This window comes from Triticum urartu, chromosome 1A (genome assembly GCF_056163025.1).
Source record: "Triticum urartu cultivar PI428250 chromosome 1A, HENAU_Tu73, whole genome shotgun sequence".
Lineage (NCBI taxonomy): Eukaryota > Viridiplantae > Streptophyta > Magnoliopsida > Poales > Poaceae > Triticum > Triticum urartu.
Window position 1 is genome coordinate 175,203,543 of NC_141873.1, and position 15,383 is coordinate 175,218,925.

Below are 15,383 nucleotides of genomic sequence, written 5' to 3' on the forward strand. Positions count from 1 at the left end.
ATGGGACTCTAAATCCCAATTGCGCTAGCTCTGTGGTTCGATTCCACAACAGAACGAACAATGAATGAATGTGGGCGGTCAACCAGGTAAGCCTGTGCCCAGGAAAGAAAGGACTAGGGAGGGATTGAGAGAAGCTTTCACAGTGGAAAATGAAAAAAAGCATATCGTTCTGAGAAATTGTGGAATTTGACTCAGTTAGAGCTATGGTTTAGCATCAAGAGGGAATTTTTGTAAAAGCAACAGGAAGAATTGCTCAGATACCCGTGAGCGTATATAACTTGGGTCGTGTTATAAATGCTCTGGCTAAACCTATTGATGGGAGAGGCGAAATTGTAGCTTCTGAATCTCGCTTAATTGAATCTCCTGCTCCAAGTAGAATTTCCAGGCGTTCCGTATACGAACCTCTTCAAACAGGGCTTATTGCTATCGATTCGATGATCCCTATAGGGCGCGGTCAGCGAGAGTTCATTATTGGGGACAGACAGACTGGCAAAACAGCAGTAGCCACAGATACAATTCTCAAGAAAAAAGGGCAAGATGTAAGAAGAACGAGAGCGAGCCTTCACGAAAGAAAATTCAAGTGAAAGAGAATTGTCAAAATTTCCTAAAAGCGGTGGTTCTTTTCTTTATGGATCGGGTAGATCCATATGTTCTGAGGGGGAGACGAGGTGTAGCGCAGTCTGGTCAGCGCATCTGTTTTGGGTACAGAGGGCCATAGGTTCGAATCCTGTCACCTTGATGTGGTATTCACACAATGGGGCCGAAGTGCAAAGCCCCGTAGCCTATCCGCGGTCGGGAAGGCAGGCGAAAAGCGCGCACAAAAGAAAAAGAAAGCTAAAAAGCTTATTTTGCAATCCATTATCTTTGGTATTCTTCTCTATTTAGATCATATTATATAGCTATTTCACAGGTTTTATTTACATACCTCAGTCATGTTATTTGTCTAGCCTTCAATCAGAATAGCCTCTCCACCGGTTCCGAAGATTCTTTCGGCATCAATGTGCTTTTGGAATCTTCCTATGAAACAAATAACATTCTGGAACAGTTTAGGACAGAACAGGCCTCAGTAGAAAGCGAGCTTTTTTCGCGTATAGCCACCTCGAAGCCCAATTAGCGCACGGGCTGCCCCCTCAACTCAACCCTGACGAGTACGCAAACTTGGTCAGGGAGCATTTAGACGGTGCAGTTAGTATTGACCACTACCACCAAGTCCATAATTCACAAATTGATGAAGTCCACATAATGGAGCTCAAAAGCCGATTACCAAATCTACCTTTTTAGCATCTTGAAACCGCACATAAGAAATATTATGAATGAATCACCTTACAATAACATACGAGAGACAGCTTTCTATTTTGTCGAACAACAAGTCGAACCCAATGAACAATTCCATTCAAAGGAATGTTCTAGAGTTTTTTCCACTATATTCGCGATATTTAACAAAATGGAATAAATTCTTCACGATTTCTAGAGTTCCGGGATTACTTCACTGATATCGATTTTCGCCTAAGCACGGCCTCTAGGTTAGTTCAAAGTGTAATACAACGAACTATCGATACACCGAAAACGAGTCAAGATGGATACATAAAATGGAGACATCGTGGATTACCCAAATTGGGACGACGATAGGACATTTCACTTTCTTTCGCAATATTTCTGATCATGACTCAACCACTAGGAAAGGGGATTGCTTACTCTCAGCCACGTTTTCGCTTATGCTTAGTCAAGTGAGGATTCCATTCGAAGTAACGTAACAGGAGCACCATCTTCAAAACTTCTCGGGATCCGGAGTTTTTCGATAAAAGGTCCCATCCTTCAATATCATGATTGGGTCAACCAGGCCAGATCATAAGTGAAATAGTTTGATCGGGTCGACCAGGTCAGGCCCGATCATGAGTGAATAGAAAATCGAAAACGTACATAGCTGTTCCAGCAGAAATACTTTGTTTAATTCTACCACTTCTACTAGGAGTAGCCTTTTTAGTGCTAGCTGAACGTAAAGTAATGGCTTTTGTGCAACGTCGAAAGGGTCCTGATGTAGTGGGATCGTTCGGATTGTTACAACCTCTAGCAGATGGTTTGAAATTGATTCTAAAAGAACCTATTTCACCAAGTAGTGCTAATTTCTCCCTTTTTAGAATGGCTCCAGTGGCTACATTTATGTTAAGTCTGGTCGCTTGGGCCGTTGTACCTTTTGATTATGGTATGGTATTGTCAGATCCAAACATAGGGCTACTTTATTTGTTTGCCATATCTTCGCTAGGTGTTTATGGAATAATTATAGCAGGTTGGTCTAGTAAGACGGGGGGCGGCCGTTCGGTCGCCTATGATATACGGACCAATTGGTCCAAAATGGGTTTGTGCCGCAGGTGTTGAACGATCTACTCTACACAGGTGTGGGCTTACAGGGCTAGGGCTCATAAACCCTTTCTTTCATTCATCAAGGGGTCGGTCACTTTTCCGGGCCGGGATCGAGAAGTGGAAGTCATAAAAAAGAGATGTTTCTCTTCGCACCTCATATCAAGAGGAAAGGTAGCTTGTCAAGCTGGTCTCACTATTGGAAATTCTAGCTTTCTTTTTTTTTTCACCGGCTCTTCTTCTTTGTCAACGCTACTAAGGACCTGACGGTTCGCCTACTTGATGGATGAAAGAACATGAGAAAGGGTTCTAAAATAAAAGGCTAGAAAGTCTACTACAGTACAGTCAAAGTCAGCGGCTGAGTTTGCCTAGCCTCGCCTACTCATTTTTGTAGGCGAGCGAGTTAGCGAAGAGGCTTAGGGATAAGAGAGTGTCGGTGCGTACGTAGCCTTCATTCTACTATGCTACACAAAGTCACTTAGCTCGACGTTAATTAAGAGAGTAAAGGAGGAATACCCTACATAGAAGAACCACAGCTCGCTTACAAAGGTATAACCTTTAGCTCCCCGGGGCTAAGCTACTTCGCACCACTGATAGTTAATTAAGATTCCATTTCAAAGGCGCTACTTTGTTTCGCAAGCCTTTGTCATTGTCAGTCAACTAAGGTTGGCCCTCGGCCCCCTGCGAATCCGTAAATCAGAGAGCATGCCACAAAAAAAAGGATGGTCCCCTATGCATTTCATGCTTTCCGGAATGCAAAGAATTAAAGTACCTGACCCCCCATCATGGTGAACCTCTCCTTGTGATCGGGATGAGGTAGATGCCTCCTAGCCCGGGGACGGATCGAATCGGAGTTTCCTTAGGTAGCCACCGACCTACAGTTCTCCTTAAACTTCTGTGCTTGGTGGAAAAGAAGCGAACAAAGGTACGCTCGCTTGCTGTCTTGTTCTCTACTGCGGACTGGGATCGCTCGCCAGCTAGGCCCTCTAGAAAAAAGTTGGAGCAACATTGTATGAGAACATATTACCCATCTTCGGGGACAAGGGGCGGAACGACCTCTCGATCTACTTACTGCAGCCCAGGACGGGCGTCGTCGTCTAGGCGTGACTTCTTGTTTTGATCTCCCCTACGCCTAGGACGTTGTCTGGGCCAAGAGCCATAGTTAGTTGCTGTTTCCATTTGGTTCTTCTTTCTCGTTGTTGATACCGGCAAGACCCAGCCAGATGATGATGTCTGCTGGTTGGTAGTGAGAGGACTCTTAGTACCCGCAAAAAAGGGCGCTGGTGAAAAAAACAATCATTTGATTTAGTTTCTTGCTCTCCCTTAGCAGCGGGAAAGGAGTCTATCTATCTGCCTAGCTTTGGTAGATTTCCCCCAACGCAATTCAAAAACGGAAATTCCACGAATCCCTGAGGTGGATAAGTCCGACGACTCAGCAGCAGTGCGGAATTGAGTTTCTGGTCCGGTGGATCTGATCTATAGTTAGGGGGCAATACATACCAAAAGGTTCGAAGAAGGAAGGCGCAGTATATAACCGACCCACCCATAGCCGGTCTAACTGCTGAGAGAGAAAAGTGCTTTTCTTTCCCTAAGAGTCCTCGAGTACACACAGCTATTGCGGATCCTTTGCGAGATCAGGATTTTTGATTCATAATTTAGAATCAATCCATGTTAGGTCAACATCGAGACAGAGCATCTCAGTTGGCTCTGTCAAGGAAGTGAAACAGGCATTCCTAGGTTGAGGTTACCATTGGATTGACCCTCAGTCAGGCCTCCGATTCCAAGGAGTTGATTCAGCAAGTTCCCCGCGCTACCCCGCGAGAAGTCTAATCGGATCAATCGGTGGTTCCGTAATGAGTAGTCGAATACACATTGAGGGGGCCTTGCCTCCTCCTTCCCGCCCACACCTTCATTCTTTTCCTCCTCTGATCTTAGAAAGCATACTAAACTTCACTCCAATCTTTCTCCATTAGCAACAAGAGCAGCTCTATCTATCGGCCCTTGATGAGTAAGCTTAGCTATACCGCTTAGGTTGCAAAGCAGCAAGCTCCCTTCTAATGCGTTATTGCTTGGAGCCTTCTCGCTTAGTAAACCGCCTTCGGCCCTTCCTCCTTCTTACTCTGTTTGGTATTAGCTCGCGGGTTTGTTTCCAGGTTCTTTCGTTCTTGGTTGGCTCTCTCTATTGTTGTTTGTAGATCGTGCGTCCTGCGCATTGATCCGGCCGCGAGACCCGCCCTGGTTGTAAAGCGAAGCGAGCCGTCCTTCCTTTCATTCGTTGCTTTGTCTTCGGTTTGTTTTTAAACTCGACCTTCTATCGGGACTGTGGTGACGAACCTTACTCCCCTCGGTCAAGTGGTTGACTCGTCTATCCAATAAGTTTACTAAGTGAATGGGAATCCTATAGTTTGACCAGCCTGGGAAGAGTAGTCAGAGGCAATTCGCTAATATGGAGCTGTTTATATCGGCTTTCTTTCCTAACTAACAGGAAAAGAGAGACATGCGAGTTCGACTCTCGTTCTATCCATGTTCAGCAGTCCCTTTCCATCTTGGTACTGTTGATGGCAGTACCTCTCAACTACGAGATGCTTGAAAGTCGATGTACCAATAATGTTCCCAAGAGTAGCATCGAGCCTCGAAACGGAAAGCCATGCTTCAAGCTAAGTCAGTATGGATCTAATTGATTGCTAAACTGAAGGAACGATCTCTGTCGAAGATTCTCATTCTGAAGCAGGTGCCTAGCTCTGGAAGGATGGACGGGATCATACCTATTTGAATTGAAGAACATTCTGTAACACTTGTTTTTGAGTGGGGAAGGAAAATAAGCACACAAGCGAACAACCATCTAACCGTTAGTTTGAACTCCCAGGATCAGTCCATCAGTAAGAAAAAGCTTCCGTTTCCGTCATTCACCAGTGGAATGGAATAGTTCGATGGTATTGATCGTCCAACCATTGATTGGAATGTCTATCGTGATAAACCGTGTAATTCTATAAGCTAAGCAGATGAGGCAACAAAGAACCTAACCGTCCTCTCTGATTGACTTCATCAGAAGATTCCTATGGTCTGGTTTACCTTTCTTCTTTCCTTGCAACCTTGGATCGATATGGTTCATTCCCGGGCTATGCTCTTTCAACGGTTGACAGAAGAGGGGGACGGGCAAGGATGATCAGACTGCTTGGTTCGGTTCGTCAGAGGTATTAAAAAAACCTTCTTTTTGGTCTTTTCTTTCTCGCCGCCACTTTAACAGGTGCCGCTGCAATGAGAGCGTAAGTTGCGGAGTTTTTTCTGGATTTTTTTTTGGTGCGCTCTTCCTTTTTTTGGATAGAAAGAAGGGTTCAGTGGGAGGGCAAGGGGTAGTTAAGTTTTAGGTTGGCTCTTGTTTTTTACAGACTTTCTTTTCAGTGTAATTTAATAAAGAAGTAGCAATTGTTTTCGGTAGGGCTGTTAGCAAGGAGTTTGAAGCTTGAGTACTTTCAGCTTTCCTGTTTTAGGTAGGAATGAAGTTGGTTCAGAGGTGTCAAGTAGAGAGGTTAGATGTTCTCTTCCTTCTCATACTGCGAGTAATATCTCTACTACACTTTCCACTTTATGTTGATCAGTTTGTTTCAAAGGAGGATAGCGTCGAACAATATTCCATAAGTTATCTCGTTCAGGAGCACCTAACCTATGCCGATTTTGGCGGACCGTGCTCCACCCCGGTGAACTCATGCGGTTCCGACGTGCCCAGAGGCCAGTGGCGAATCCGTTCACGGTCCGTAGGACCAACACCATTCGAAGGTTGATGGCCCGCCCTGCCTAGAATAGGAATCTTTGACTGGGCTTACACACATTCGCTCACTTACGCTGTCCCCCTCAGCTCACCCTAGCCCCGGGTACGTCGTCTCCAAGGCTTCACACAAAATCTTCACTGACAACATATGCATGCTTTTGTAGGGTCAGGCAGAACCGTTGTTGCCTGATGGGAACTTCCCCATATTGCTATCAATGTCTTCATGTCGCACGACTTCTTAACATTACACCACTGAATCCCCAATCCTTTGCTTGCTGTGCAGTGACAATACCAAAATCCACTAATTGTTGTTTCCAGATACGGTTGTCGGTTGACATCTCTTCTAATTCGTCGATACGAGAAGCAAATTGTTGTGTGGAGGAATCAATATCTCGACATAAGCCAAGAGGCAGATCTTATGCCACTCCACCAGGTCGTATGAAACTGGCATGCATCCTGGCTCCCGGGACTCTTTCATAGAATTCCAACAATTTCTCCCGCTCCTCAAAAGCCTAAAGGAACGGAGTTGATGCTCCCACATCCATAGCATGAGTAGTTGAAGCAAGTGAATGATTTGAAATTCGAGTTATTTCACAGAATAACACTCTTATATATTGAGCTCGTAATGGTACCTCACAATTCAAAAGTCTCTCTACGGCTGAAGAATGAGCGTGTTCTTGGGCCATCGTAGAAACATAGATAGGGTCAACGACGGAACGAACAACGAAACTTTACGACAGCTTTTTCGTACACGTTCACTTGCATCACATACACAAGTGCTCTCTGAACCGTGCAATAAGGTCACCCATAACACGGCTCTCCCACTGGAGTCACCTTAGCCCCGGGCCATGCTATTCCATGATATTGGAAAAAGTTGACTAATTATTATCATCGTCTTGAAAGCTGGGCGCCTTTTGAATATCAGTGGGGCTCCTAGTCTAGGCGGCGCCTTCGTGGAGCCAAACCGAAGGAAGAGCAAAAGGGCGAGGCCACACCCGGCTTCGAATAGGAGGGGGGCTTAGCTCTGGATCCCGCCTGCTTGCAGAAATGAATGGATCAGAAAGGGGGCTGGGTTCTATTTCCGGGCCGGGCAGGAGGTGAAGGCCAGAAGAAGAAGAGAAGTGCGCCTTCCCGGTAAGGAAGAGGATAAAAAGGTGCTGTCATCTATCTCGACCTGTTTCCCGAGGCGTTGGAAATGAAGACCGGCTCATAGAATCACTGGCGTGCTTTCTCTCCCCCATCGTTTCGCCAACAAAGAAGTCATCCTTGACTTGACTATTGACCATTCCATCCCTACCGAGCTGCCTCTTCGAAGTATTTACCTCTGCCTTTCTTTTTTGAGAACATACCCTTCAAATCAAAAAGAAAAAAAGAAAGAAAAGTTCCTCGTCTGTGATTTAATTGGCCCTAAGGGAGTTTACTCGACCCATTCTCCAGTCTCCCGCACTGCTCAAGTGTGCGACTCCATATGAGGACCTCCTTCCCTTTTGCTCTGCCCACTCTCCGTTCACACGGTTATCAAAGCGGAGGAAGGGCGGGCAGCAGGTACCATGAGCCCTCTGTCCCACACATCTATCAAGAAGCAAGTGTAGTTCACCGGTTCCACCGAATGCTCCTATCTCTCGGCAAAGATCGTGTGAGTGTGCAGTTATGCTTCGGATGCTTCGCCATGGAATAGATTGATTCAGTTCCCCTTCTTTTCCGGTGCACTCGCTTTGTATCTCCGACACACAAGGAAGGACACGGTGGGAAGAAAGCTGCCCTAGCCTCTGTCCGGTCGATCATTCCGCTGGCATCTTGCATTCATGCCTCCGTTTGACTGCCGCTCGGGAATGTAGTTGTAGATACGTGAGTCTTAGTGGGTCGTTGGCTCCACCTCTTATCTCCTTCTACGACATGTTGTAGTCGTCGCCATATTCAATATGTCACTTAGTCATATCTGCCTCGCAGCGGGTCAGCACCTCCGAAAGAAAGGGAGGGAGGACTTCATTCAGTGACTCCGCGATCGCCCTCTAAACGATCAAAATAAGGTAAAGCTTGAAGATAAGTTTTGTACTCGATTAATTTCTCAGTCCCTCTAGTCGGGTGGGCGCCGGCCGGCCGGATCCCCCTGAAAACCGTACGTGCGGGTCTCCCCGCATGCGGCTCACGCCATTTGAGGTGGCCCAGCCCAGCATTCATTCGCAAATCCTGTAGTGAAATTGAGACTGCTCGACCTCGGAAGCTAATTCGCGTGTAGGCAGCGCTGTCTTAATACCGTTGACTATATCTATTCATTGATACATTGGCTCGCTCCCCCCCTCTTTTTTCAAGAATGAATGAGCCGCTCGGACCTTCCATTTCCGTCAAATGACCCGGCTTCCCCTGGCTCTTCCACCGTCCGGGCTCCCTTTCCTCCCTATGCTCCCCCGGCGTAGGCCCACCACGCTTCGCGCCTGCGGCGTTTTTGCCAGACGGTCTTTGCCAGTAGTGCCATCCTCCCCGCAGGCTGTCTGTATGGGTGGGTTGTCCCTTGCTGCTACGTTCTGTTATGCGCTATGAATTACAGGAAATTCAGTGGTTGACTTGGACAGCAGGCGGGTTACACGTTCCACTGTGCCAAGATGTGAGGTGCAGGTGGTGATGATCACCCCGGGGTATGCGCTAGCGCCCTTGACGAGCACTCCAGGACCCGCCTACGCTCGTGAAAACCCAAGTCGGTCCTCCGACCAGATGTGTGATTAACGAGGCCACCTTCACAACCTTCTCCCTTCTATCTTTATCCGAAGTCAGGTAGGGCGGTTCGCTTGAGTTGCTCAACCGTCCCTTTGCCCGGTGCTCATGATGCGCTACGGAACCTCCACCGTGCTAGCGGCATAGGAGCCTACTCAGCGTCAGCGGCTTCGTGCCGCACTGGAGTGATCCAATATGTGGTTCCGCACGTTCCACCACTTCTCCGTTCATTTCCAATACTGATCGTGAAACACCATGAGCAGCAGGATGTTGAGGTCCGGAATTCGAAGTGAAATTCTTGATTTGCCCGTTCCTAGTCGTCATGGGAAAGAAATAAGAAAGAAATAAGAAAGAGATTATTCCCCTAGAGCTTGTCCAGTACCACCAGTACTCAAAATGCATCTCCGCGCGTCTACCTGGCGCTTTTATTAGCTGCCTTGCATGCAAGCGAAGCGCTATTGGCGGCAATTAATAGCTCACTGAGCGATGATTGATGCAGTCAGTCAGTGCCCTCGATTATTCTATTCCTGATAGAAGGATCATGGCGCGCCGGAAGCATTCCATCCAGCAGCAGCATCTCCTTCAACCACGCGAGGACAAAACTGATGTTAGCTACATTCGAGCGTTCACCGCACAGAGGCGATCTCGAACACTACCTATGATAATAAATCCAAAGGAAAGGTCGACAAAATGATTCAATCTGACTTTATCGGTATTCTGGATTGAGTAAAAAAGGGATATATGAAGTTCAAGGCCTTGCCAAAACCGTCATGGCCCTATTATGTATAGGCCGTACTAAGCCAATAGCGAATAACAAACTCTTTCCTGCTCCCTCGACCTTAATTAACTCCCCCATCCTGCCAAGCCTCAGCTGCCAGCCCATTGTATCTAAGCACACTGCGGCAAATTGATACAAGTAGCTAAAGATCTCGCATCCGACATCTCCGGCCGAACGGTTAGGCAACACTAGGGCGCCTGGGTCAAAATTCCGCTTACCAAACAAGATGTCGAGAGGCGAACTCTGTAATTCCCCTCCTGCAAAAGTGATAGCGGCTGTAGCATCCGTGTGGAAGAGGGTAAGCTTTCGGCAACACCTTTTTCAGATTGGAAAGGATGAATACTTGTGTTGGGTCCTGCAGACCAGGATAGCCTCAGATCAAAACCTAATAAATGTACCTGGGGTTGATCATATTTTTTGGGCAATAAGTATTCAGGAATTTGAGCGCTTATGTAGCTAAAAACTCTGCCACCTGAATACTTGATTCATTAAGGTCGTCACCCTATACCCGGAAGTCTCTTTCGTTTTCTTTGTCTGTTAAGCTTCACAGGGTTGGGACTCCCTAAATCAAACTGCAATCGTTGTTTATCAACCACTCACGACGACACCGAGATCTTCGACTTAGCTCCCACAGGTCATCCACCCGGGGCGGAAGATAACGAAAGGGAGACAAAGTCCTAACTAAATCAACACACAATAACCTCAACCTTCTACCCATTCCATCCATCATATCAGTCGAGTCGAGGAGATTCATTCTTATCTATAGATAAGGCAAGAGAGAACTTATGACCTCGCGGATGGAGAGGGATTCGAACCCCCGGTATTCCTATCAATACTTCGGTTTTCAAGACCGACTCTTTCAACCGCTCAGACATCCATCCCTGCGCTCGCCCGCCCTATCTATCTGTGCGCTGGCAGGTAGGGGCAACTCTATGTGATTCGCTACGCTTGCTTGCGCCCCACCCCGTAAGCTGACTCTATTGCCTAGCGGTTAGCGACACTTTTCCGGTAGTACGAATCGCTACGCTTCGCTTCTTTCTATATGATAATATGCACCGTCGGTTGCTGCGCTCCCTGCGGGTAATAGCAAGAGAGTGAAGAACGAATGATCCTCAAAAAAGTCAGCAGTGAATGAGTCCGACTCGAGTTCGTGAGTCAAAGGCGTGGCAAGAGAGCGAGTTCAACTCGCGAACGATCCGCAAGTGAAGGACCGATCCTTTAACGCCAGTACTGTTGCGAGACTGGTACTTGGCGGCTCACGAGCAACATATAGAAAAATGTTGCCCATCACTCCCTCGCTCCTTTTTGAAGGCCCACCGCTCCCCCTTTCTTTAAGTATCTATCCCGGCTTGCATTTTGGGGCGAGTACTACAGTTCCTCCATAATCACACAGAACGCCCAGCTTCAAAGAGCTGCTCTCTCCCCAGTCCACAGCAAGGTGTGGAATCTGGATCTACTGTGTGTTCTGACTCTATTGGATCAAGTCAGATACTAAGCCTTCTACTACTACTACTTAGGAGATCAAATGCTATATTTCAGAGATTGGACTCTCTTACTGTGTTTTTTCAGGGTTGTTCCCGAGCCAGGTTCCCTGGATCCATTCTTACCTAAATGGATGAATGAAGAAGGGGGCGAGCAGATACGACGGCCACACACACTTCTTTTTAGCCGAATAAAGCCGGATCTACTACACGGCTAGGATCAGAGAAAGATTGAGAAAGCAAGATCAAACCTACTCTACTGTCGATTCAAAAGGTAAACAGCCCCCGAAGACTTTATCAATGAATGGATCAAAGAAGTTTATCTATCTAAGTCATCGTATATAAGGGAAGAAGCCCGCCCCTGATCGAAGAATGAAGAAGCTAGCCCGGGTAGACTTTAAGACCAACTTGGTGTAGAGACGACTATGATGGTCGGCCTCCACAGACTGAACGCGGGAGATTCTTTCACCCTGTTTTTAGTAGTGCGAGGAGGATAGAGCTCCCAGCAACGACTGATTGTTCGTACGAGCGAAGGAGCGAGCATGCTTTACCCTTAGAGTGAAGTTGACATTCACAGGTCTTGTGGGAACTCCTTCAGTTCAGGTAGCCATAGTCACTCAGGGCTATAGTGGTAGTAGCAAGATCGAAATTGTGAGATTGGCTCGATCACAAACTATCAAGAAGAAAGATCAAGATTCACTTTTGTCGGGCAAAGAACTCTATTGAGGAAATGACTTCGCTCACTGAAGACCAAGCAGTAGCCATTCTAGATGAAAGGACACAAGCCTAAAACTTGAATGCGGATCTATTTATCTGGAATTCCTATCTTCAGAAATAAAGAGTTGCCTATCTTCAGAAATGCTGGTATAGTTGACTTGCCTCTGTTCTCGCACCGGTGTCTGCCAGGGTCTGAACCATTAGGTAGAGGATCAGCTGAAAGAAAAGGCAGACAGAGATCTTGCGCCAGATCCGTATACATTCAGCACCCTCATTACAGCATTTGCTAAGCATGAAAAGTGGTTGGAGCTATGCTTATGTGCACGAAAATGTAGGAGAAAGGATGGCACCCAGAGATGAGGAAGGGCGTAGCAAGCGACGAAATGCTTCGGTGAAAGCTAGAACCAACTCTGCGAGGAAAGCGGAAGCAAACAGTTATGATGTGGTTGATAGTGTTTTTAGGGATAACCTAAGTCGGCGTTACCCGACATAGTCAACGGGGTACCTTCATTCTTTAACAATTCCGGACATAGGAACAATGAGCTGTCTCCACGGCTTCTCTTCCAAACCAATATCGCAATGGATCTATCTTCAGCTTATTCTCTCAATCAATGAATGCGGGTCATCGTGGAGAATCAGGGGAAGTGTAGACTATAAGTAGCCAATTTGCAATTCATTTCCTTGGCAATGACGAGTGATGGTATCTCGAAGCCATTCATCTTATCTCTGCAGCAGGAGATTCTTCACCGGACAAAAGATAAGGAAAAGACAAAGAAATCCCATGGGTAGGTTTTGGAAAAACCTATTCTGTAGGAGAGAGAGGCCTACCTATGAAAACTAGTATGTATCTTTTTCTTGGTTTAAGCAGTGCAGGAAATTGTCGGTCCTAAAAACAATGTGTCCCCATGATCATTTTACATCACGATATCTTTTTCTTCTGGTTATGCGTTTTCCTCTTCACTTTTCTTTTTATTTATTTTATGGAATCGTCCGGGCAGAAACGGGGATAGTGATTGATGGCATAGAGTTTTGATAGAAAACTCGTATCAAAATCATACCAAAAGAAAGTCTCCATTCGAGGAACGGAATACAGGTCCATGATAGAACACAGACCGGTAAGAGAAAGGAAAGTAAGCATAGTCTTCATTGAACCGGAAGAACAATTTGATTTTCCGTCAACAAAGTAACGCTGTGCAAACTCATCTGATCCCTGTTTGGGACTTCTTCTTCATGTCACGAGCCGGAATCGAACCAGCGCTTTCCAGATGCATGGTCAGGATAGATACCTATCAGATCGCGACTTTGATTTCGCAGTTCAAGAGGAGACCTCCCTACATCTGCGGGCTGGCAGTCCTGCCGGCCAGCCGACACAAAATCCAATTCGAGTTCTCAATACGGAGCCTGAAATAGTTTTTCAATTCAATACGGAGCCTGAAATAGTTTCTAAATACAATACGGAGCCTGAAATAGTTTTTCAATTCAATACGGAGCTTATACCAGTCTAGTTCAATTAAAGATCAAATGGCGCAAAATAGTTTGCTTAGGTGGGAAAATTCCAAAAGCGCATATAAAAAGACATCAAAAAATGCACATACATCAGTACCCACGGAAAAGGCAAAAGCGGCTGGCCGCTAAAATAAGTGAAATGAAATAAAAAATACATCTGCATTTGATAATACATCTGCATTTGAGAAAAGTAATCTATATTTGCATTAGCAGCAACGAAATAAGGAATCTGAGAATAAGGGTTTGGATTAGGGGGAGGAGGGGAATTTATTTCTTCTTCCAACTCCATTAAATTAGAACTCACACTTTCTATGCTCATAGCCGGCCCATTGACAGAATTTGGGTATGACGACGCTGGGTCAAATTCTACAAGCATGCCGTGCATTGAATCCGGGAAAAAAAAGGATCCATCGTGATTCCCCATCATTTTCAGCTCTGCTCCCGAACAAAAGAGAAAGGGAGACTTAGTTTTAGATCGGCGTTGGTTTTTCCAACGAAAAACAAGAACATTCTTTCACGAACAAAATGCTAGTGGATTTGTAACGCATACGATGGATTTCCCATCGACGAAGGCCACACGTCCCTCACAGCCCTTTTAAAGACCAAACCATTTGCACCAAATTCTTGCAAATCCGCCAAAGCCTGACGGCGATATTCGACCCGATGATCCCATTCCACCCCTCCATGCACTGCTTCAGAAAGCGCGCTTATATTAGAGGAAAGGTCGGTTAGCCAATACGGATCGATATCGTCCACGATTTTATTAATCTCGACGCGTATCCTGGAAGCAAGGATTACCCCTGCATTCTGTGGATCGTTCGGATCGATAATAATCTCATCAAGGAGCTTGAGCATCCTATCCCTATGCGCTTCATTGGTGAGAGGATTGACTTTTATTTCTTTCTCAAGCCCTTCTAAGCGAAGAATAGCGGAGAGAAATGGTAACGTAATAAGGGAAAGGGAGCTAGCTGCTTCCATATCGCCCCCAAAAAAGAACCAAAAAGTTCCAGAGGCATCTTCCATTCATTTCGATTTAGGTCTTTCTGCACCATATTTAGATCTTCCCTTTCTACGATCCGGAATTCCCAGCAAATCCTTGACTCCTCGAATACGATGGGATTTCACACCTGGCGAATCTTTCACTCTACCTCCTCTGACTAAGACTATAGAATGTTCCTGCGAATTATGACCTTCGCCTGGAATGTGAGCAAATATATCATGTCGATTGATCAACCGTACTTTTGCTATCTTACGTAGAGCTGAATTAGGTTTTTTCGGTGTTCTCGTCGAAACACGCAGGCATACTCCTTGCTTCTGGGGACATTGATCCGAAGCTCGAGTACGGTCCGTGCGCCGTTTTTTTCTCTACCATGACGAATCAATTGATTTTTTGTAGGCATCCCTCTTTCCTATATCCTTCCCCCCTTTGCCCTTTCAAAAGTGGTTACTCCTGATCCGAAGCACCCCTTTTCCATTCATAGAGAGATCCAATCGTCAAAATCAATAAAAAGGCCATCATGGACCAAGATCCAAACAGATCAATCTTGTTAGGAGGTACTGCCCAAGGAAAAGAAAAGGTGACTTCCGGATCAGGGATAATAAATAAAATAGGAACCGGATAAAATCGTATATCGAAACGACTTCTGGCATCACCGGAGGGATCGGAACCACATTCGTAGGCCGACAATTTTTCTGGATAGGTCGAACTATTGGAAGCAAATGGAAAAGGAACACCGAGTGGAATCAAAGAAACTAGCGGACTGATCACTAAATAGATACAAATAGGTGCAAATTCCGACATCACCAAAGCCCACTTCGTTCTCTCGCTCTCCTCGCGGCGCTCCTTGCTCGCGGAGCGGCATACCGAAAAAAAGACGCTCAGATGTGGATTCGAACCACTGAAGGATTTCAAGGGCAATGCCCCTTGCTCTTCCCACTGAAACAAGAAAAAAAGGATTTGCAGTCCAGCAAGAAAACGGATGCGCTAACGCGCAACGGCTTTCGCGCTAGTTGCTCAATCCGTTGCTTGTTTTGCTCTAACCAGCTGAGCTACCAGAACCAC

General features: G+C 46.1%; 1 pseudogene; it reads left to right on the forward strand.

Annotated features, from left to right (window-relative positions):
- The first annotated feature begins 7,595 nt into the window (after positions 1 to 7,595).
- LOC147990516 (uncharacterized) lies at positions 7,596 to 8,156 on the forward strand (annotated as a pseudogene).
- The last annotated feature ends 7,227 nt before the right edge of the window (positions 8,157 to 15,383 follow it).